Consider the following 23,681-nt stretch of genomic DNA (forward strand, 5'->3'; position numbering starts at 1 on the left):
TCTATCTATCTATCTATCTATCTATCTATCTATCTAACATTCAAAATCGCAAGAAGCATAGGGAACCTACTAATACTTTACAATACAATTATTATTATTATTATTATTATTATTATTATTATTATAAGGATAATCGGGCTCTGCAGTCGGGCGCTGCGTCATTGGTTGAACTCGGGTGAACTCCTCCCCAAGCTAAAACATCATATTCTCATATTCTCACCAACCGGTCCCCCCGGATCAGCGCTGCCGCGGTCGCCTGTCATCGGGTGGCAATTACAGGGTGCAGAATAGAGCTATTTGCGTTAACATCCACCCAAATACCCGCGGAAAATGACTCTGTCCATCACGCTAACTGTTTACGGCGTGGGAGTGAAGGGGGGGGGGTGTTTATGGACGGACCGCCGGTGAGGCTGTTCTTGTAAATATCCTGCAGTAGCATGTGGCAAGCTTCCAACAGCCAAACAAATTAGCATAAAAGTGCATTAGTGGGTCCAGTATAGCAGAATAGTATAGGAATTAAAATTAAAGCAGTAAAAGCATCAGGAATAGAGCTGTGTCAATATTGACCAGTAGTTAAATAGTAATTATATTTAAAATAATTTAAAAATGACCAAAAATCAAGAAAAAACTGTAAAGGAATGCCCATATCACGCTAATAGCATAAAGTATGTGCATTGTTTTTGCTATTTATATAGAACATTTTTTGGAAAAATGTTTTTGAAAAATGGTTAATGTTTGTATCTGCACTTTAGTTTTGTGTATCTTTTTGTTAGATCACATTATTTGTATTATTTTAAACAAAATCCGAGTTTTGATAAATTACTGTCTTTAAAATAAGAATCTCAAGAATATTGCTTATGCAAAAATATCCTCAAATATTAAGATTTTATTATAGAGCCAAGGACTCTATTTCACTCACCCAAGACTCAAGTTCCCAGGATGCACCTGCACTAAAACTCCTTGCTTTATCATCATGTGACGCTTCAGTGTTCTAACTCACCAGCCTTCTAATTAATAACACCTGTTCCTCCTAGTATAATTAGCCCCTCCTGTTTATGATCCCTAGTTGCCCGGTATTCTGTATAAGAGGTCATACAGGTTCATACAGGTTCATTCCTCTTATTTTTTATATCTAAAAGGGTATTAAAAATGCAAAAAAATAAGATATATAAGCAACGAGTAAACAAATTAACTATAAAGAGCTATAAAGAAGCAAAACGGTTTGATAACCAAAAGGCAAAATACAAATGAAACACTGGGTAAAAGAGCGTGAATACAAGGTTCAATACCGGTCAACTAGAAACAGAAACAGGGGGTATTTATACTAGGAGCACCAGATGTATGTAATTAGAAGTCCGGCGAGTTCGAACACCGAAGAGTCACGTGATCAGGCATGTCTGGGAGGTTTAACTTGTGATAGAATCTTTTTACACTAACTTTCGTTACAGGAAGGAACAGTAAGAAGGTTTTTCCTTTCTCCTGTAAAGTTGAATTTTTAATATATACAGCAAGATATGCATTAATATCAATCATATGTTCAGAAATGCTTGAAATTTCAATATTATTATTATTATTATGAACATTATTGTAGAAGCCAAAGTAGTATGGAGCCATCTCTCTAATCATCCCCATGCAAATTACTAACTAATCACGGCAGATTCAGTGGGAAGGTACATTTTAATCTGTGTTTTTAATTGAGTAATCAAGTTTAATTGAGTTATCGTGACTCAGTGATGTTAATAACACGAGCTGAATCTCTGGAGAGTGAACGCTGTGGATACAGCAGGCCTGCATGATTGCCTCTCAGGTGGAAAAAGTACAGGAAAGTGAAGTTGTTTTCTGCGTTTGCGCCCTTTTACAGGTGAAATTGACATTTTTTGGTCACTGAAAATGTTAAAAACTGAGCATTTGGAAGGTGTAGGTTTGTAAATGCCCTGTTTTTAGTCTATCTATGGCAATTTCATCTGTAAAAGTGTTTTGCCCTTTTACAAATTAAGTTGCCATAGATAGACTTTACTGCTGAAACTAAGACTAAGTCCAGGGTTAAGATGCTGTTGCCATGTGGGTCAGCCAAACTGTAGCATTGTTTATATATATATATATTTTGTTTATATATATATATTTGTATATATATATATATATATATATATATATATATATATATATATATATATATTTCACACTTCTACTCAGTGATAAAACTCTTGCATCCGGACTGCAATTGAAAAAACAGGAGCACCAGCTTAGGCTTTCTCGGTCACATGACATCATGGCGTTCAGTAGCTCTTCCATTTCCACTCGCTGTTGTGTTTTTAACATGGATCTCCATGGAAACGCCCGAGCACCCAAAGTGTAATTACGGTGCACGGCAGTGGACAAATAGCTATTTTATTAAACAGTTGCCATGTGGGTCAGCCAGACAGGGTTAAACGTTAGCTTTTTTTTTTTTTTTTTTTTTACCTGTAATAAATTTTCTTACACAGAGGAAAAATACGCTAAATCTGCCTTTAATCTTTTCTTCGTATAAAAAAAAATGATTTTTAAATATTCTACATTTAAAACAAGAGAAATTTATCAAACAGTGATTGCAATTATATCTTATATCTTATCTTATTTAGAATTTTGAACATTATTGGAAATAATGTTCAATAATATATAATAATATTATAATATAATAATATATTCTTGGAAAATGGTTTATGTTTGCATGTGCACTAAAAATCCTGCACTTTAGTATTGTGTGGTTATGTTTTTGTGTGCTGGTAAATTACTTGATTTCTTTTTTGTTAAAGAAGAATCTTAGGAATATCGTTATTGCGAACATATCCTGAAATATTGTGATATATTGTCTTTAATACAGTGCTTTTATACATTTTTGGACATGGAAGAGTGATTGGAACACATGAGATCAGTGATTTGGATGGGAAACTAATAGTTTTGGCAATATAGTCAATTTAGTAATATATATCATCTTGTTAAAGCCGTGTTTCATGATACGTATCGTATCGTATCTTATTAAACCCGATGGTAAAGAGGTGGTTAATGAGAGCAGGATGTAGATTTTTTGGCGTGTGAGTAATCCCGCTCAGAGCAGCAGTAGATGGGAGATGGGATGAGGACGGTGATGAGTCAGACGTAGATGATGTTCTGATGTAAAACGCTGTTATGTGAAGGACAGTGATCTGACTGGAGCTCTGAATCAGACTCATGTGTAGAAATCGCCCGGAGGAAAGGCACATTCAGGCTCCGGTCAGGAACCGGAGAGAGCGGCCGGCTGGATTCTACATAATATGGCCAATAAAGCTTAATATCTAACCAAATATATACAAAATATCTAGGAATTTCTTGTCTCTTAATGTTAGTTTGAGAGCATCAGTTAAAGTAAAGTAGTGAAGAGGTAGAGTTACAGGTATACAGTGAATAGTGAATATTTATAGAGTAATGTTCTAATGTTCTAATGGATTCTCAACTGGATGTTTGGGACACAAAAGACAAAAGTTGGTCGCGGACAGCTTTAAAATACATTTAAATACATTAAAAAAAATTACAAATTAAGAATAATTAATGCTCATCTGTTTTTTTTACTTATCTTTTATATTGGAAGTAAAATCTTTTCTTATTTGGGTGAGTAAAGCCTTTCCGTTTATTTACAGGAAGCTTAGATTCCGGAAATTTCTCCAGCACGAAGGCTGGAGCATTAGCATTAGCGGTTAGCGGCTAATGCCGCCTGACAGCGCTACTCTGAGAAACCCTGAGTGTTTTGCTAAGCTAGGGTGATATTAGTTAGCGGTTCATTCTACGTAGCTTGTTTTAACACGATAAACACACAGACTACAGTTCGATATACTCAATTCTGAATGACCAAAAGGTAGTGGTAATGCTAATGCTGCTCCAGCTAATGCTAATGCTAATGCTGCTCCAGCAGCGCTAGCCGGGGTTAGCAGCAGGCTACAGGCCAAAATTTCCTGAAAATCTTTTCTTATTTGGGTGAGTAAAGCCTTTCCTTTTATTTACAGTAAGCTTAGATTCCTGAAATCTCTCCAGCACTCCAGGTATTAGCATTAGCGGCTAACCACTAAAAGTTAGCAGCTAATGCCACCTGACAGCGCTACTCTGAGAAACCCTGAGTGTTTTGCTAAGCCAGGGTGATATTAGCTAGTGGTTCATTTTATGTAGCTTGCCTCTGAATGACAAAAAGCTAGTGATGCGGTTAGCGGCTAATGCTAATGCTGCTCCTGCAGTGTTAGCTGGGGTTAGCAGCAGCCTACAGGCCAAATTTGTATTTGGAATTTGGGTGAAATTGTCCGTAGTTTACTGAATAAAACAACAATGTTCATTTTACACAAATATATACCTATTAATAGCAAAACTGATTGATAAACTGTATATATATATAAATATTTGGACATATAGTGTATATGCATTAAAGGAAGTGCTTTGATTTAGATCAAAGGAAGCCACATCTGCATTATTATATATATCTGCCATATAATTATCTATACGGCGCATCTCCTTTCAGCATAAAACCTGTAAAAGCTCCTTTTTATTTTTTTATCAGTATCCATATCGAACGCTGGATATACGGTGTAGTTAATACTGTGGATTAAAACTAAACAAGCGCTCTGCTTCCATTAACCCACAGTAATAGCAGAGATTTGAATGTGAGTGTGAACGCCGGCCACAATGGACCCTATTAATACCTCTATAAATAAATATATATTTATTTATTTCTACTAATGACTCCACTGCAGGCCGCCGTCCTCCGTCCTGCAGATGTCCAGAAATTACAGGTCTATTTGCTGAACTCCAGGGCAGGATAATTGCCATGTTCCACATAAACGACGTGTCTGTAATAAGAATGAAGCAGGCGTGCGATACAGACTGTACAGACCGACTATAAATAGAATCGCCGCACATTTTACTATAGGCTGTTTTATTGAACCACGTTACTGTATATATAAAAACTAATGAGGCCCAGTAATACAGAAAACCCACTGTAGTGACTATCAGCTGGAGTTTAAACTGTCTGTGAGCTCAGAGGAAGCTAAATGCTACATGCTAACGTAGTAAACAGAGGCTATATTCCTATATTCCTTATTTACACACATGTGGTTGGTGTGGCGCAGTGGATAACACCACTCCAGTGACTATAAGCTGGAGTTTAAACTGTCTGTGAGCTCAGAAGCAGCTAAATGCTACATGCTAACAGAGTAAACAGAGGCTATATTCCTATATTCCTTATTTACATGCATGTTTTTGGTGTGTCGCAGTGGATAACACCACCCCCTGCCAATGAGCTACCACATCATGTGGGAGACTGGGGTTCAAAGCTGAATGCAAAGCTTTATTAATAATTGAATCATTTGTAGTAGGTGCTGTATAGTTTATGAAACAAAGTGAATCATTTATTGAAGAAACTGAATCATTTACAGTTGGTGCTGAATTGTTTATACTAGATGATGAATCGTTTAGAAAGTAAGTGAATCATTTATTAAAGACACTGAATTGTTTATAGTAGATGCTGAATCATTTAAAGTAATTGTTGGATCATTTATGAAAGTAAGTGAATAATTTATTGAAGATACTGAATCATTTACAGTAGATGCTGAATTATTTATAGTAAATGCTGAATCATTTAGAAAGTAAGTGAATCATTTTTTGAAAGTACTGAATAATTTACAGTAGATGCTAAATTGTTTAAAGTAGATACTGAATCAATTATATTAATTGCTGAATCATTTAAGAAAGTAAGTGAATCATTTATTGAAGATACACAATCATTTACAGTAGATGCTGAATTGTTTATATTAATTGCTGAGTCATTTACAGTAATTGCTGGATAGTTTATGAAAGTAAGTGAATCATTAATTGAAGGTACTGAATCGTTTTTCAGTAGATGCTGAAAAACGATGCTGAATCATTTATGAAAGCCAGCGAATCATTTATTGAAGATGCTGAATCATTCACAGTAGATACTGAATTGTTTAAAGTAGATGGTGAATCATTTAAGAAAGTAAGTGAATCATTTATGGAAGATACTGAATCAGTTACAGTAGATGCTGAATTGTTTATATAATGAATATGGGAGATAATGAATTATCTTATCTAGTAACTGAATCAAGAAGTTATCTTGAAGATAACAGAATTAATAATTTTAGAGACTAAATCATTCTAATTAGATATAGAATCATTTATAGTATTATAGTATCATTAATAGTCCATCATGCATAATTGACTGGAAATGTGTTGATTTAATGATGTTTAAAATATCATTAAATTTATGTATTTTATTTATTTTAAACTTTATTTGTGTTATCCAGGTCGCATAGCTCAATTCAACCCCCACATCCTGACCTCCTGACGAGTGCCAGAGGGAATAGCTGAATAAATAAGACTATTTTAGGTATATATATATATATATAAGAATATATACATGGATATGAGGGCGTAAACAGATTCACAAGCATTAAAATTCCATTCTGAACCAAAACAGAATAAAAATAACAATAAAATCTTGCAGTTTTTCCCTCTGCTGTGTTTCTAACTGTGCCAAATAAATGCAGACAGCCCTCTGAAGTCATGCTAAAGTGGGGGCTCATTACTTATATTCGGGATAAGTAATGGGGAATGAATATTTATGGAGGATTATATTTATCATCAAACTTTCACTATGCTGAGCTCCCCTTAAATTAAAACTACTGTAGCTAAAGCGTGATAAAACTGCACGCCCACGTCCTATTAGAGCTGTAAACATCAATAACCTAGAGGATTTATATGACGGAAAATATATTATTATAGTTTCAAGCTCAAGGATTCAGCCTACAGTTGAATAAAGCACAGTATAGGGCGGCCAATGGGAACAGGGGATATTTAAATACAAATCGTGACAGGCCAGGTACATATAGCAATTTAAGCTCCATAGAAAAACACCAGTATTAGAATGGACCGCTAGAGCTGCCCTGTCAGCAGTAAGTTCAATTATTGCTAAATTACTATGAATACCATCTATATGTATACAGACATTCTCTGCTTTTACAGGGAATTCGTGCTCATAAAAAGCTTGGTATAGAGTGGTAATTATTGTAAATGGTGGTATCTAGCTAAAATTGTGGCAAGAGTCATGGTAAAAGTTCTGTAAAAAACTGTTAAACATGGTGGCGGGTGTATCTGTCACCAGGAAAATACGATGTAATGGAACACAATACAAGTATTAGTGCAGGTCTCCCAGGACTAAAATACAGAATATTATTAATTTACTGTAAATACTGTATCTATCTTAAGGCAATCTTAAGGCAATTATCTCTTTGTGAAACAGTAAAAAGCTGTTAAACATGGTGGTGGATGTATTTTCCCCAGAACAATCCCAGTGTAGGTGTCCCAGGACTAAAATACAGAATCTTGTTATTCTACTGTAAAAACTGTATCTATCTTAATTAAATTAGCATGTCTGTTTGAAACAGTAAAAAGCTGTTAAACATGGTGGTGGGTGCATCTGTCCAAAGGTCTATAGGATGCAAATACAAAATATTGTCTAAAATCGTCTTTTAGAAATGCAGAAAAACAGTAAGGTATGAAAAATCCTGGGAATTCGTGCTCATAAACTGTGACATGCTTATTTAAAAAAAAACTGTTAAACATGGTGGTGGGTGTATCTTTTCAAAGGTCTAGAGGATGCAAATACAAAATATTGCACAACAATATGAAATATCGTCCAGTTAACTAAGAAAACAAGAGAAAACAAGGTGCGTCTGCTTTTACAGAGACAGTAAAATCCTCTTTTAGAGTCACGGTAAAGTAAGATATGAAACATCCTGGGATTTCGGGCTCGCAAAAAGCGTGAGTGACATCGTAATTTCTTCGCCCGGCGCGAGCAATTTTGCCTCGGTTGCCATACTTGTCAAAGCAGGTGACGGCGGCGCGGAATCGGAGATAAAATGGCGCGGGTGGATTACCGGGGTACAGTATTTAACCGTCTGCCATTTCAGACACGACCTGTTCTCTTTGATTTGGGCTTTATCCCGCACCTGGCGCTGACGGACAGGTGTACGCTGAGTTTTAGAGCAGATGAAAAGCAGTCGGTGAAATCGGCGGCCGTTTAACCGCCGGTTCTGCTGCCGCCGCCGCTGCCGGTCACGCTTTATTACGAAATGTCACGACACGCTGTGAGAAAACATTCAATATTTGAAATCCGGCGTGATGATTAAACACTCAGATAGCGCCTCGTACATCATCCCTGTCATCTTATTTATGCACCCAGGATCCGGTGCCAGTCTGTGCCCGGCAGAATGACCTCAGAGTGAGAAAGGCTTAATGGACCGGCGCTGTCTCAGAACCACTCAGACAATATGTCAAGAGCTCATATCAGTTCTGCAGGAAGCCACGTCTAATTGTGCCGTCCTGAACACTGAGGTCGCTCTGAACTGATCGTATAGGACACTTTGTAGTTGTAATTGTAGCAGCCTGGTGGCCAATCTTCATTAATTTCACATTGCACCAGTAAGAGCTGTAAGAGTGTGAAGGTTCAATTAGCAGGGTAAGAGCACAGTTCTGCTCTAAATATTGCAATGCACACAACATTATGGGAGACATACCAGAGTTCAAAAGAGGACAAATTGTTGGTGCACGTCTTGCTGGAGCATCTGTGACCAAGACAGCAAGTCTTTGTGATGCATCAAGAGCCACGGTATCCAGGGTAATGTCAGCATTCCACCAAGAAGAACCAACCACATCCAACAGGATTAACTGTGGACGCTGTAAGAGGAAGCTGTCTGAAAGGGATGTTCGGGTGCTAACCCGGATTGTATCCAAAAAACATAAAACCACGGCTGATCAAATCACGCAGAATTCAATGTGCACCTCAACTCTCCTGTTTCCACCAGAACTGTCCGTCACCACAATCAATTATTGTGCTCTAAAACCAGGTGTTTCAGTTTCATTCTCCAACACCTGTAGTTCTGTATCTGTTTCTCTAGATTCTTTCAAGCTAAACTCTTGAAAACGCCATATATCTATACTGTATATTCAGCCATTTCTCATTTTCTGTAAATAAATGCTCTAAATGAGAATATTTTTATTTGGAATTTGGGAGAAATGTTGTCTGTAGTTTATAGAATAAAACAACAATGTTCATTTTACTCAAACATAAAACTATAAATAGCAAAATCAGAGGAACTGATTCAGAAACTGAAGTGCCCATTTCATTTTTTTCCAGAGCTATATATATATTTAAAGCCAATGTAAATCATACACTTTTACACACATATTTGCTGCTTTCAGATGCAAATATCTGTCTTGTACAAAGACTTAAAGGCTTATTAATATAGTTTAATATCATATTAGTTTAATTCTGTTGACATTTTGACACTTCTTTTTGTATTCTTTGTATCCATAGATAAAATTTTTAAAGGTAATAGAGCAAATACAATTCATTTTCACACCTTTAATTACGAGGTAGAGACAAAACAAAGGCAAAAACGCCTCGTTTTGCCAAGTTTAAATCTTGGAAACACCATGTGGCCCAGCAGCTGAGTCTGAATTATTCAGGGGCCAGGACGTCGATTTAAAAGCTCAACGAACGCTTAAGAAAATTGTAGGGAAAGAAACAGAGCGGTGCGTTCACGCCGCCAGAAACAACAGACGAGAAAAACACTCCCCCACACCATCCACCGCCCCCTCCCTCACCGGCCTCCATTCACTTCCAGTTCCTCTGATCCGGCCGGTGGGCCCAGGTTCGGTTCTGGACCTGGACCAGACGGCCAAATCCAATCGGCACTAACCAATTTCCCAGTGACTAACAACGGAGGATATTTTGACGAGGGGAGGAAAATTAGCATATGGTCGTTAAGCAGTCCGGGGACCTCCCATGAAATCCAGGCTGGATGTGATTGGCAGGCGTTCAGGTGAACATCAGGGGTTCAGGAGTCCACTTCAGTTTCTAAATCAATTTCTCTGATTTTGCTATTTATAGGTTTATGTTTGAGTAAAATGAACATTGTTGTTTTATTCTATAAACTACAGACAACATTTCTCCCAAATTACAAATAAAAATATTCTCATTTAGAGCTTTTATTTACAGAAAATGAGAAATGGCTGAAATAACAAAAAAGATGCAGAGCTTTCAGACCTCAAATAATGCAAAGAAAGCAAGTTCATATTCATAAAGTTTTAAGAGTTCAGAAATCAATATTTGGTGGAATAACCCTGGTTTTTAATCACAGTTTTAATTTCATGCATCTTGGCATCATGTTCTCCTCCACCAGTCTTACACACTGCTTTTGGATAACTTTATGCCTCAATTCAAGCAGTTCAGTTTGGTGGTTTGATGGCTTGTGATCATCCATCTTCCTCTTGATTATATTCCAGAGGTTTTCAATTTGGTAAAATCAAAGAAACTCATCATTTTTATGTGATCTCTTTAGTGTTGCCTAGTGGTTGTTATAATATCCAAAGGTGGTTGCCTTGCTGCTGTTGAGCATGAATGAATTATAGTAGGGTTTTGAAAATTAGCTGATTGGTTTAATCAGGTTTAATCTGACATAAAACTAAGAATAAACAATAAAATAAATTATATAACAGCAATTTATATTCATTATGATCAAAGGCAATAACAGAATGTACTTTAAAAATGCTAAACCGCTAAACCTCCAGCGATTCTGACCAGCTATTCCCCTGTTAAGTGGTCCATTTTTATATTTAATAAGTGTAAATATAGATTTAGCTGATTGTTTGCATGTTTATTAATGAATTCTGTGAAATGCGTGTTTGATAGACGCAGAGCTTTTGTGTGGGAGCCTGAGGATTAATGCTGCTAATCATGGGGATCGTTTACAGCTATATCTCGCCCTGCTCTGACTCTGTAAACACTGCAGGTTACACCTCCTCCAATTACACTCACAGTGTTTAGCTCACGGCTAAACACGGCTAATGCGCCTCGTTCAGCAGAACCATGAGCTCAGACAGCGGATCCATTCACAATCTCAGAGCCTTTATTCCCTTATTTCTACTCTTTATTTTAATCCTGTCCTCATTTTAATAGCAACAGTGCTTCTGAATATATCTATACTGATGTTCAGGTACATTTCTGGTGTATTGCTATCTTGGCAACAGAAAACACAGGTGCTCCACTGACTAAATACAACCTAGACAAACATTTAGATGCCAAGAGTCAGACGTTCATTGCTATGAAAAAAATACTATAAAAATAGCGTGAAAAAGCAGCTCAGTTTCTTCTGTTAAGAAGCAGTGTAGCTGCGCCATTAAAATAGCAATCTGCCAAAGTCAGAGCTCATGTGACTCTTTAATTGAACGACAAGTGAAGAGCTGCTTGGTTTATTTCATGTTATGCCCCAAAAAAAACACACCCACAAGTAATAAAGGTAATTGGTACATGCTTTTGCACGTTTCAATCAGTTCAAGGTGTACTTTTCCCATCGTTACGATAGCAAAGACACACTGACAAACTGCCCTAAATCAAGCTGCACAGTAAGCAGTGGATGACTCACCTAAAGACTCACTTAGACTGTCTAGATTAGCATGCTGGCAACTGTGGCTATCATGGTGTAAGTATGCTGGCTACTGGACTCATCCAACTGTGGCTATCATGGTGTTAGCACATCGGCTACCTAGCATTAGCATGTTGTTTAGCATGTGCTGAAGTTTTGGCAGTGTTACCAACTATGGGTCTCCTTCAGCATCACCACCACAGCATTAGCATGCTGTGTATGAGTTATGTTAGCATCCCGTTAAGCAGATTATCAAGCATTAATTATTAGCTAATTCTACATGTTATTAGTGTATAATAATTGGCAGCAGTTTGATCTAGGTGAATTTGGTAAGGTTATGACTGTGCTGGAGTTTATTAAGAGTTAATAAGGGGTTAATAAATCTCTAACACACCAAGAAGTGTACCATATTCTAAAGTGAGCTTTTTTTCATCACTAATTACACACTAAAAAGCACAAAATAAACAGTTCATCAATCGCAGACTCCTAATTAAGCACCAATACCTCTTACACAAAATAAAGCCTAATAAGTAGTGAATACATCATTTACAAATGTCTAATAAGACATTAATAAGCGCCTAATTTGTGTTCCTTAAAATAAAGTATATATATAGATAACGGCTTTCCCAGAATGCCGTTCAGCGCAAGGCAGAGGCCGGGATCCCACCGCGGCGGTTTCTCCATCACACCTTCATTCCTCTCTGAGACACATTAACCGCCAGCGCCGGTCCAGCTCATTTTCCTAAATCCGCGGTGCGTTCTGTCGGCCGAGGATAAAGAAGGACAGCTGATACTTAATATTCATTGAAATATCAGATTGTTTGCGTTCGGTCGATGGCCAAACCTGCCAGCTCTGCAAAAACAAATGGAATCCGGCGCATGACTTTTATTGATATGCTCTTCACAGATAATTCATTCTCCTCGGAGGATTTCAGATCCATTTGCGAATGTAATTGCGACGCCTGCATTTAAACCGTCACCCTTTGGTACGTCTGAGTCAGGCGTTCAGACGCTGCAACTTTTATGAAGAAAAACAGGACAGTAGTTCTGAGTTTCCTAATGTTAGATCCTGCCAGAACAGCTAAAACGTCTGATATGGCTGAAAATTTCATATGATTCTACATCATTTAAGGTCCCTATCGCCTTACACCCTATGCGGGGTGTGTCGTAATACAGTTAATCATAATATATTACTACAAAAATTGCATTATTATGGCATTCATAATACTGAGTTGAACTGGTTTAATAGTTACTTATCAAATAGGAAATGTGTAACATGTGTAACATGGGTAAATGTTAATTCTTCGATAAAGTTAATTAAAGGTGGAGTTCCTCAAGGCTCTATATTGGGACCGTTACTGTTTTTAATCTATAGCCCTATCTGGACGGAATTCGTTTCTCAGGGGGAAAAATATCTGTCTACCACACAACCTAAGAACTTGAAACAGTCTGTAAAACGTGAAATCCACCGGAGATCCTATTTAAAACCTATAGTTACTCACAGACAGAGGTGTGTAGTCCAGGTCAAGAAAGTAAAAATCACCCCGGATTTTTGGATTTTTACTTTTATCTAGTGTAAACAGAACTTGTCTAAACATACACCTTCCTACAGGGGTTGGACAATGAAACTGAAACACCTGTCATCATTTTAGTGTGGGATTTTAGGTTTCATGGCTAAATTGGAGCAGCCTGGTGTTCAATCTTCATTAATTGCACATTGCAGCAGTAAGAGCAGTAAGAGTGTGAAGGTTCAATTATCAGGGTAAGAGCACAGTTCTGCTCTAAATATTACAATGCACACAACATTATGGGAGACATACCAGAGTTCAAAAGAGGACAAATTGTTGGTGCACGTCTTGCTGGAGCATCTGTGACCAAGACAGCAAGTCTTTGTGATGCATCAAGAGCCACGGTATCCAGGGTAATGTCAGCATACCACCAAGAAGAACCAACCACATCCAACAGGATTAACTGTGGACGCTGTAAGAGGAAGCTGTCTGAAAGGGATGTTCAGGTGCTAACCCGGATTGTATCCTAAAAACATAAAACCACGGCTGATCAAATCACGGCAGAATTCAATGTGCACCTCAACTCTCCTGTTTCCACCAGAACTGTCCGTCACCACAATCAATTATTGTGCTCTAAAACCAGGTAAAACCATATTATTAATATTATTATTATTAGTATTTTTATTATTTTTATTTCTACTACTACTATTGGTCTATCCTGAATACAACGACCATTCAGAACAGAACTAATTTACTGCTGGAACAGTGGAACAGGTACAGGTGAACTGTTTTTAACCTCCATCTCCATCAGTTAGACCTCAGCTTTCTCCGAGAGGAGGACGAGGAGGAGGAAGAGGAGGAGGACGAGGGCACCTGCCACTGTAAATTTCAGCCAATCAGATCACCCCGAGCTCGGACTCGACGTCGGAGTGACTCAGCACAAATGACCTGACAGCTGGAGAGCAGCCTACTTCATTAGTATCAGCCGTCGCCCTCCGGAGCCCCAGCGGACCAGGAACCGGGCAACGCTAATGCTAACGCTAATGCTAACGCTAACATCATCACTAACACAGAGCGCTAGCCGGCTCCTCCAGCTCAGTCAGGCCACATTCCTCTCTGAATTAAATAAATAAAGCAGGGAAACATTAGCAGAGAGCGAGCAGGCGGCTGGCCAAGGGCGAGCGAAGGAAGAGAACGAGGGAGGGAGGGAGAGAGGGAGAGAGGGAGGAAAGGAGGGAGGTCTGTAATGAGACAATGCCTCAAGATGTTGCTCATCTTCTCCAGCCGAGTCTCCGCTAGTGACTAATTTAAGAGACACAATTCAGAGCCGGCCGACTCTCAGCTATCGCATCATGCTTCCCGCCGCCTGAAGAGCCGCCGATAAAGAACAGAAACGCTAATCTCGACAAAACACGGCGAGAAGACCACGGCAACCACCCCCCGAAACAAACTCAGGCATAAATGAGAACTGTTAACTGAAAGCCATTCCAGGTGACTCTGCCTCATAAAGCTGAATCAAAAATATAAAACATATTCTGGTAGTAGTTTAATTCTGATTATGTATATATATTTAAAGTTTTTGAGAAAAAATGTGAAAATTTTAATTTTCGTAACCTAAAATTTGACATACAGCCCTGGAAAAAAATAAGATAGTTTCTTTGATTTTATCAAATCGAAAACCTCTGGAATATAATCAAGAGGAAGATGGATGATCACAAACCATCAAACCACCAAACTGAACTGCTTGTTTTTGTTCTTTGCATGATTTAAGATCATTTAAATAAGTTGCCAGTTTCCTGATTATTAAGAGGCATTTAGAAGCCCTGTTGGAGTCACAATTATTTAATTATTGAGTTATTGGTCGTTTAGCATGACTGGCTAAAATACTGTTCACTGTTATGTATGTAAAGAAACATACAAATAAATTCAATAGACAATATCACCATTATCACCATTATCAAATGTTATTGAGGTCATGTCCATTTATCGTACAAGTCGATAAAATTAATGTAACACACAGACAGTACTAGTCTAGCACTTCGCCTCTAATTCAGTAATCAATCATTATTACACTTCTCCTTTATATTTGATTGGAAAAGCTATTATATATGGTTTTATGGTACTAAAATGTATTAAACAAACAGTTTTATTAATATTTTAGATTTCTAATAATGACTAATGGCTAATATCTCTTATCGCTTATAATAATATCCCCGGATGAATGAAAATACAGAATAAAATAAGGCAACATTTCCAGGCCTCTATGGGAGGATAGATTTATATTCATATTCATATTACTATTCGAAGCCAACAATCCAGATCACATGTTCCATTCCCCAACATTTAAAGAGTGAAAGGAACAGCAGGGAACTTTCAGTCACTCAATCACCGCATTGTACGGCGCTAACGGTTAATAAAGGCAGTCGGATTTTTAACCAGCGTCGCGATTATTAACCAGCGCCGCGTCGACCTGCGCAACGTTTCGGTGGCGGCGGTCCAGCTCGCGTGAACCGGGCCTGAACCAATTCCAATTACACTGTAGTTACTGCAGCAGCGAGCCACACTGAGTCATCACAATAATCCCAATCAGCCTCCCGGAGCTGCGCTAATACAAGGTGCATGCAGGGGGGAAAAGAAAAAAAGAACAAAAAAAAACAAGGAAAGAAAAGCAGAAAAGGAGAAAAGCAGAAAAGGCAAGCGCTGCAGTTGTTAATGCTCCTGCGACGTCGCGCATCACTGTAAATACAAACAAGCAATAATGCAGCGCACCAACTAACGCATGCTGGAGTGCGTCTTAATGCGCGCCGCCGTCATAATGAGCCATTATGCAAGTATAATATGTTTTTTACATTTCAAAACACTTCAGTCCCGTGCGCCCGCCGAGGCCGCATTTCAAACACTGATAGTATTATGAAGTCTAATCAACCTTTTTCTCCACGGCTTTGGAAGAGGATATTATCTGGCAAGGAGCCAAAAACCGGGTTAAAAAAAAGAAAAGAAAAGAAAAGATGAAAAAAAAGAAAAGAAATAAAAAAAAAAATTGAATGGAGAAACTGGCACTCATCAGGATTGCCCCAGAAAAGTTACCTCTGCTGCACAGGATAAATTCTTTAGTTCATTAGAGTTACAAGGGGGTAATCCTGATGAGTGCCAGTTCCATCATTATAATATTTTTAATAGTCCTTGCAGAACAATAGGATTTTTTCTGTTGCTTATCAATATTCATACATGCAAACATATATCTCCTCTGATTGGTTAACAGCATTGCAACACCAGGAGGCAGCGAGATGGACAACAGTTAGAAACGTTTTAAAATAAAGACATTTTTTCACTAATAACAGACTTTGCAATGTTCATATGTTTCTTTACAACATGTGTAATAATGCCCTGCTAAGTGACCTAGTCTTAGAGTCTCTGTATCCTCGAGATCCTATTTAAACCTATAGTTACTTACACACAGAGGTGGGTAGTCCAGGTCCAGAAATTAAAAATCCACCCCGGGGTTTTGTTGGCTGAGCCACTGCAAAGCCGCCCAGGCAGTTGGAACAAAACATCAGGGTGCATTTTTACTTTTAACTAGTGTAAACTGAACTGTTCTAAACATACACCTACCTATCTCAATTGTTCTTGGCTGGTGGTGTTGTTCCTCCATAGACAAATTCTAACCATTTGTTCTTAGCTCTGAATTACTGAGTAAAGCATAAAACACTGATGTGTTATTCGCACAAATAACACAGAAATCATATCTGGCGAGACGGCGTCACTGCCCGGCTTCAGCTCTGCCTGTGGGTGGTCGCGAGCCGACGTGGGCGGGGCCATGAATACTAATTCACGGGTTGATGTAGACACGGTGCTTTTCCTGATCTACTCATATTTCTGAGGATTTTCTTTTACTAGCTTCTGCAGACAATGGAGGTTGAGGAAGAGTTTCATGTGCAGCATCATAAACAACACAGCGAGAACAAGAAAAGAAAACGTGGATTTTAGCAGGAAATTTTAGATTTAGTCAGTCTTTTTTTCATTCTAGTGTTTAATAGTTTCTGCTCCATTGTTAAACAGCTTTTCTTCACCAGACAGCTAAACTCTTAATCTTAGAAGAATTTAGTCGCAGTCTTGCAAATAGTGACCCTGCAAGATCCCCAGTCTTTATAAAATCTTAGCCTGTGACTAAAAAGTCTTGTCTTGTCTCGAAGTCATCTAGTGTACGGTTAGCATAAGGATTATTGAAGGTCATTTAATTCGAAAAGAAGAATTTTGAAAGTATCCTGAAGTGCAGTCCCTGCAAAGAGCATCAAAAAACATTGTAATGGTGAAACTGGCACTCATCAGGACCATCCAATGAAAAGGAGAGAAAAAAAAGGAGAACAAAAAGCAGGAGTTCCCTCTGTGTATATATATATATGTGTAGTTTTTTCCAGTCGTAACATGTTGAACTGTTAGAATTTTATATTGTTAGAATACTGCATTGTATTTTCTAGGAACTAGTACAGGCTGAGGGCGCGAGAGCAGCCGTTACACTGCGATTGCGACAGGATGGACGAGGCTGGTTTGAACCTGGGAGGAATCCACCGGATATATCCAGATGAAAAAATAAAAAGAGGAGGAAAAAGGGGGATTTGAGACTGTCGCTCTATAAATAGACGCACTGAGTGGAATCTTCACGGGAGGAAAAAAATTAAGCCGGTGCTCTGGCGGTAAGCTTTCCCCTAAACCGCGAATCAAAAGGATGTACGAATGTCGACTGGCTGCTTTATTTATTTATATATTTATATATTTTCAGGATGCACTGGTCACATTGCGTAAACAAAGCAACAAAAAAGCCCTTTAGTGTTTTTAGATAGCTGTGAATTTGGAATCAGCCATAACATTAAAACCATCTAACTCGTACTAAGACTAGACCTGTAAATAGGAAAAATAAGAGATCACTTCAGTTTCCGAATCAGTTTCTCTGATTTTGCTATTTATAGGTTTATGTTTGAGTAAAATGAACATTGTTGTTTTATTCTATAAACTACAGACAACATTTCTCCCAAATTACAAATAAAAATATTCTCATTTAGAGCATTTATTTACAGAAAATGAGAAATGTCTGAAATAATAAAAAAGATCCAGAGCTTTCAGACCTCAAATAATACAAAGAAAACAAGTTCATATTCATAGTTCATAGTTTTAAGAGTTCAGAAATCAATATTTGGTGGAATAACCCTGGTTGGTTTTTAATCAGAGTTTTTTTCATGCATCTTGGCATCATGTTCTCCTCCACCAGTCTTACACACTGCTTTTGGATAACTTTATGCTGCTTTACTCCTGGTGCAAAAATTCAAGCAGTTCAGTTTGGTGGTTCGATGGTTTGTGATCATCCATCTTCCTCTTGATTATATTCCAGAGGATTTCAATTTGGTAAAATCAAAGAAACTCATCATTTTTAAGTGATCTCTTATTATAGGAAACTATTGCTCTTCCTTTCCTGGGGCAGTCCTGATGAGTGCCAGTTTCACCATTAACATGCTTTTAATAGTCTATCATCAAGTGCGGTGATTTGCACTTGACAATACTTTCAAATTTGTTTTAATTCGTCTTTTCAGATTGACTGGAGGTCATTTTTTTCTTTATTTAGTTGAGTAGTTGTTGCTTCTCATAACCTGTATTAGAACATTACTCAAATATTCACTATTCACTGTATACCTGTAACTCTACCTCTTCACTACTTTACTTTAACTGATGCTCTCAAACACTTTATTAAGAGACAAGAAATTCAAGTAATTAACTCTTGATGAGTTCAGCACAGCTGTTAACTGAAAGCCTGAATTCCAGGTGACTCTACCTCATAAAGCTGAAACTTGTGGTATAATAAAGAAAGCACTGATATTATATATTACCCATCCCTTATTCATAAATATGACTGCAATCGGAATCAACAGACTGGATGTGTAACAGAATGTGATGAGTTTGAGGTCGGAGAGCAGAAACAGTCCCGGTTTGAAGTAAAAGAACAGAAGCAGGATCTTATTTACCTCAAATCAACTCAGATAAACTCTAAACTACAGAGTTACGTCTGATCAGCTCCTGACGCTCGCTCCCACGGGGGCTATTATTCCAGCGACAGCAAACCCAGCGCCACAGGAGATCACTCTACCTCTCTCTCTCTCTCTCTCTCTCTCTCTTTCTGTGTATACATCTATCTATCCCTCTCTCGCACTCTATTTAAATCTCTCTCTCTATATATATATCTGTATACATCTCTCTCTCTCTCTCTCTCTCTCTCTCTCTCTCTACTATTCACTCTATACCCCTCTCTCTTTAAATATTCTCTCTATTTCTACCTCTTTCTCTCTATATATACCTCTCTCTCTCTCTGTATACATCTCTCTCTCTCTCTCTCTCTACTATTCACTCTATACCCCTCTCTCTTTAAATATTTCTCTCTATTTCTACCTCTTTCTCTCTATATATACCTCTCTCTGTATACATCTCTTTATCCCTCTCTCCCTCACTCTATTTAAATCTCTCTTTCTACCTCTCTCTCTATATGTCTCTGTATACATCTTTCTCTCTATCTCTCTCTCTACTATTCACTCTATACCCCTCTCTCTACCTCTCTTTAAATATTTCTATCTCTATTTCTACCTCTTTCTCTCTATATATACCTCTCTCTGTATACATCTCTTTATCCCTCTCTCCCTCACTCTATTTAAATCTCTCTTTCTACCTCTCTCTCTATATGTCTCTGTATACATCTTTCTCTCTATCTCTCTCTCTACTATTCACTCTATACCCCTCTCTCTACCTCTCTTTAAATATTTCTATCTCTATTTCTACCTCTTTCTCTCTATATATACCTCTCTCTATCTCAGTCTTTCTCTTTTTCTCTCTATCCATCTATCTCTATCCCACACTCTCTATTTTTCTCTACCCATTTGTCTCTACTGCTATCCCTCTCTTTTTTTCTCTCTCTCTTTCTCTCTCTGTATATAGATAGATATATATATAGATAGATAGATAGATAGATAGACAAAAACACAAACAGATAGATAGATATGTATTTATATAGATAGATAGATAGATAGATAGATAGATAGATAGATAGATAGATAGACAGAAAGATAGATAGATAGATCTCCCTCTCTCGTTCTGTATATCTCTACCTCTCTCTTTCTTTCTCTCTATCTCTGTTTCTCTGTACTATTCTATATTTCTTTCACTCTTTACCTCTCTCTATATATAGCTTTCTCTACCTATCTTTACCTCTCTTTCTATCCCCCTTTCTCTCTCCATACCTTTCTTAACCTCTCTCTCTCTATTCATCTCTCTGTATCAATCTCTCTCTCTATATATATATACCTTTTTTCCTCTCTCTCTTTTAATACCCTACTATCTCCTTACTATTCTCTTTTTACCTCTCTTTTTTTTCTCCCATCTCTCTCTCCCTTTTTCTCTCTCATTAGAGGTAGAGGTATAGATCACCTCTCTTTTTTTATACCTCTTTCTTCCTCTTTCTTTCTCTCTCTCGTCCATGAGTGATAGATTACGTTTGTATCAGGGTGGTGGAATGGTGGAATGGACATTATCTGTCCGTTCAATCCTGAGGCAGTTCGCAGTGCTATTCTAATCATGAATTTATCTCAGCAGACCTACTCCAATCTAATATTTACCTCACTATATTATATTTATCTCAGCAGTCCTATTCTAATCATGACTTTACCTCACTATTGCTATTTTAATCATATATTTACCTCAGGATTGCCATTTTTATTAGCTTGCTGTATGTTAAAGTAGTTAAGTGATGAGTAATGATGTCTTTCTTCATTGTACCTCTACAACATACAAGAAGATCCCATCCCAGATCCCATGTCAGTGATTAAAAGCGAAAGAAAGAAAGTGCTCAGGATTTAAATGAAACTGTATTGATGGACATCGATCTGGCTCCTCCTGTTAGCATCACTGTGAAGCCATTAGCCATATAACCAACAGTCAATAGTCCTTAATAAGCACTTTTGAGAACGTTACAATATGTGTGCAGTGGAGTGCAAATTGAGGCTAATAGGCAATGCTAATCTGGCTAAAGCTAAAGTGGCCTTCGATACAGCTGATACTGACTTTGACCTCATTTAAGGCATAGGCATGTGCTAAATTAATGCACATTATGTGGATTTAGACCTCACTTACCTAAATATGCATGCAGATATGTGCAGAAATGCTAATAAATAATGTTAATATAGCTAAAATGACCTTTAATACAGTTGACATTGACCTCGTTTACGACCAACGCTAAGCTAAGGCATATGCTAAGGTAGAATAACACGCCAGAATAAAGCCATCACATCACCTACAGCCAATATGGCGACCATGCAATCCAAGCTACATAAAAATTCCAATGCTAGCTTTGCTAAAAAGGTTTTTAGACGTCTTTATATGATACTGTTGGGTTTATTAGCAATACTTCAATGCCAATGGACCAAGTATAGCAAATTTAGAGCTTAAGTTTGTTTAAAGCATCTCTAAGACCATACTCCAAGCCAAAAACTGATGACTAAACATTTTTTTAATCTAAATGAGCAAAAACTCAAACAAATATGATGAACCTCCTCAATTGCAGACGTTCTACCAATCTTTTCCAGAGGTTGAAGCCAAGAACCAATCGGGAACCTTCATATTTATGGGTGTACCAATGTTCAGAAATGTTTGCTTCTTCAGAAATCCACCAAAATGCAAGTGTTTTGAGTGTTTCAATAGTTAAAATTCATCACTTTTTAAGGGGAAGGGTTCTAAACTGTAGTTTTAACAGGCCTTTTACACCAAGAACCAATCAAGTACCATCATATTTAAGGATGTACCAAAGTCTACATCTTCACAAATAGTACAAGTCAAATCAGCATAATTCAAGTTCTAACAATCTTTCCCAGACATTGGAGCCAAGAACCAATCAGAAACCTTCATAGTTAAGGATGTACCAAAGTCTAGGAATGTTTACTACTTCAGAAATGCAAGATTTTTTGGATAATTATCCACCAGTCACCAAAATGCAAGTGTTTTGAGTATTTAAAGAGCTAAAAGTCATTACATTTTAAGGGGAAGGGCTTTAAAATGTAGTTTTAACAGCCCTTTATACCAAGAACCAATCAGAAACCTTCATATTTACTGGTGTACCAAAGGGCATGTAGGTTCACCAGTCCAGAAATCCATTATTTTTTGGATAATTATCCTTTAATCACCAAATACAAGTGTTCTGTGCGATTAGAGTGCTCCGAAGTTATTACTTTTTGATCCATTATTTCGTTATTTTAGGGGAAATACACTTAAACAATGTTCTTAAACAGCCCTTACGTTTAAAAATCATCACAAAACCAAACCAAAACCCAAGAGATCATACTCAGGGCCATAAAACAAATACTGTTGCTTCCCTTCACAAGATGTTTCCAATAACCTTTAGACAATAGTTGTCATTTTGAGAATTTGTATTAAAATAATACTAATATACTGTAGATAAAGTGACCTTCAATACAGTTGCCATTGACCTCATTTCAGGCATACGCTAAGCTAATGGATAACCATGCTTTCGTACAAATACATACATTTTTCATCGACTGCTTGACCTTTTAAAGCCATTAAAGGACCTACAGCCAATATGGCGTCCATGCAATCCAAGCTACAGTAAGAATACTAATGGCACATATTACAGCTACAACAACAGCTATGAAGGTTTCTCATCAAATTTAAATGTTTTTTACCATTTTACCAATCTGTTCCAGAAACCCAATCCGAGAACCAACCAGGAACCTTCATATTTAAGGGTGTACCAGGGTCCAGGAATGTTCACCAGTCCAGGGATCCATCATCTGACTCAACAAAAAGTAAGTTGACTTCAACCTACAAGTGTGTTGTGTGTTTCGAGTGCTAAAATGTTGTTTTTCTTGAGGTTTTAACAGACCCTTATTTATATGTCTTATACTGGGAGGGGGAATCACCAAAAATATCTAATATGAAATACTTTTACATATCGTTTTTCCCTAAATGAGTATATACTGCAAGCAATATATACAAAAAAAACCCTTAAATGTAGATATTCTACAATTCAGTCCCAGACGTCCAAGCCAAAAACCAATCAGAAACTGCTATTATATACTATTTACACTATTATACAATATTATATACTATTCTAAGCCAAGTATTTTCCATAAACCTTCATATTTAAGGGTGTGCCAAAGTCCAGGAATGTACACTAGTCCATAAATCCATTATTTATTGGATAATTATCCATTAGTCACCAAATACAAGCTTTCTGTGTGTTTAGAGTGCTTCAAAGATATTGCTTTTTTGGGGGGAGGGCTATACACTGCAGTTTTAACAGCCCCGTACTTATATTGGGAAGGATTGAAAGGTACTATTAAATATTATCATACATATTTTTTTGATTTGTTTGATGAACCCCAACAAATGTAGATGTTCTACCAATCTTTCCCAGATGTCCAAGCCAAGAACCAATTGGTCTTGGCCAAAAACCTTCATATTTAAGGGAGTACCAAAAAGCATGCATATTCACCAGTCCAGGAATCCATTATTCCAAGAATTATCCATAATCTGACTCAGTAAATGAAAAAGTAAATTGGCTTCGGCCATCAAAATGTAAATGTAAACCCAACATAACACAAGTGTGCTGTGTGCTTAGAGTGCT

General features: G+C 37.5%; 1 protein-coding gene across 4 annotated transcripts in view; it reads right to left on the bottom strand.

Annotated features, from left to right (window-relative positions):
* adgrb3 (adhesion G protein-coupled receptor B3) overlaps positions 1-23,681 on the bottom strand; it is a 321,788-nt gene that overhangs the window by 291,529 nt on the left and 6,578 nt on the right. The gene's annotated exons all lie outside the window — the stretch shown is intronic.

This window comes from Astyanax mexicanus, chromosome 25, assembly GCF_023375975.1.
Source record: "Astyanax mexicanus isolate ESR-SI-001 chromosome 25, AstMex3_surface, whole genome shotgun sequence".
Lineage (NCBI taxonomy): Eukaryota > Metazoa > Chordata > Actinopteri > Characiformes > Acestrorhamphidae > Astyanax > Astyanax mexicanus.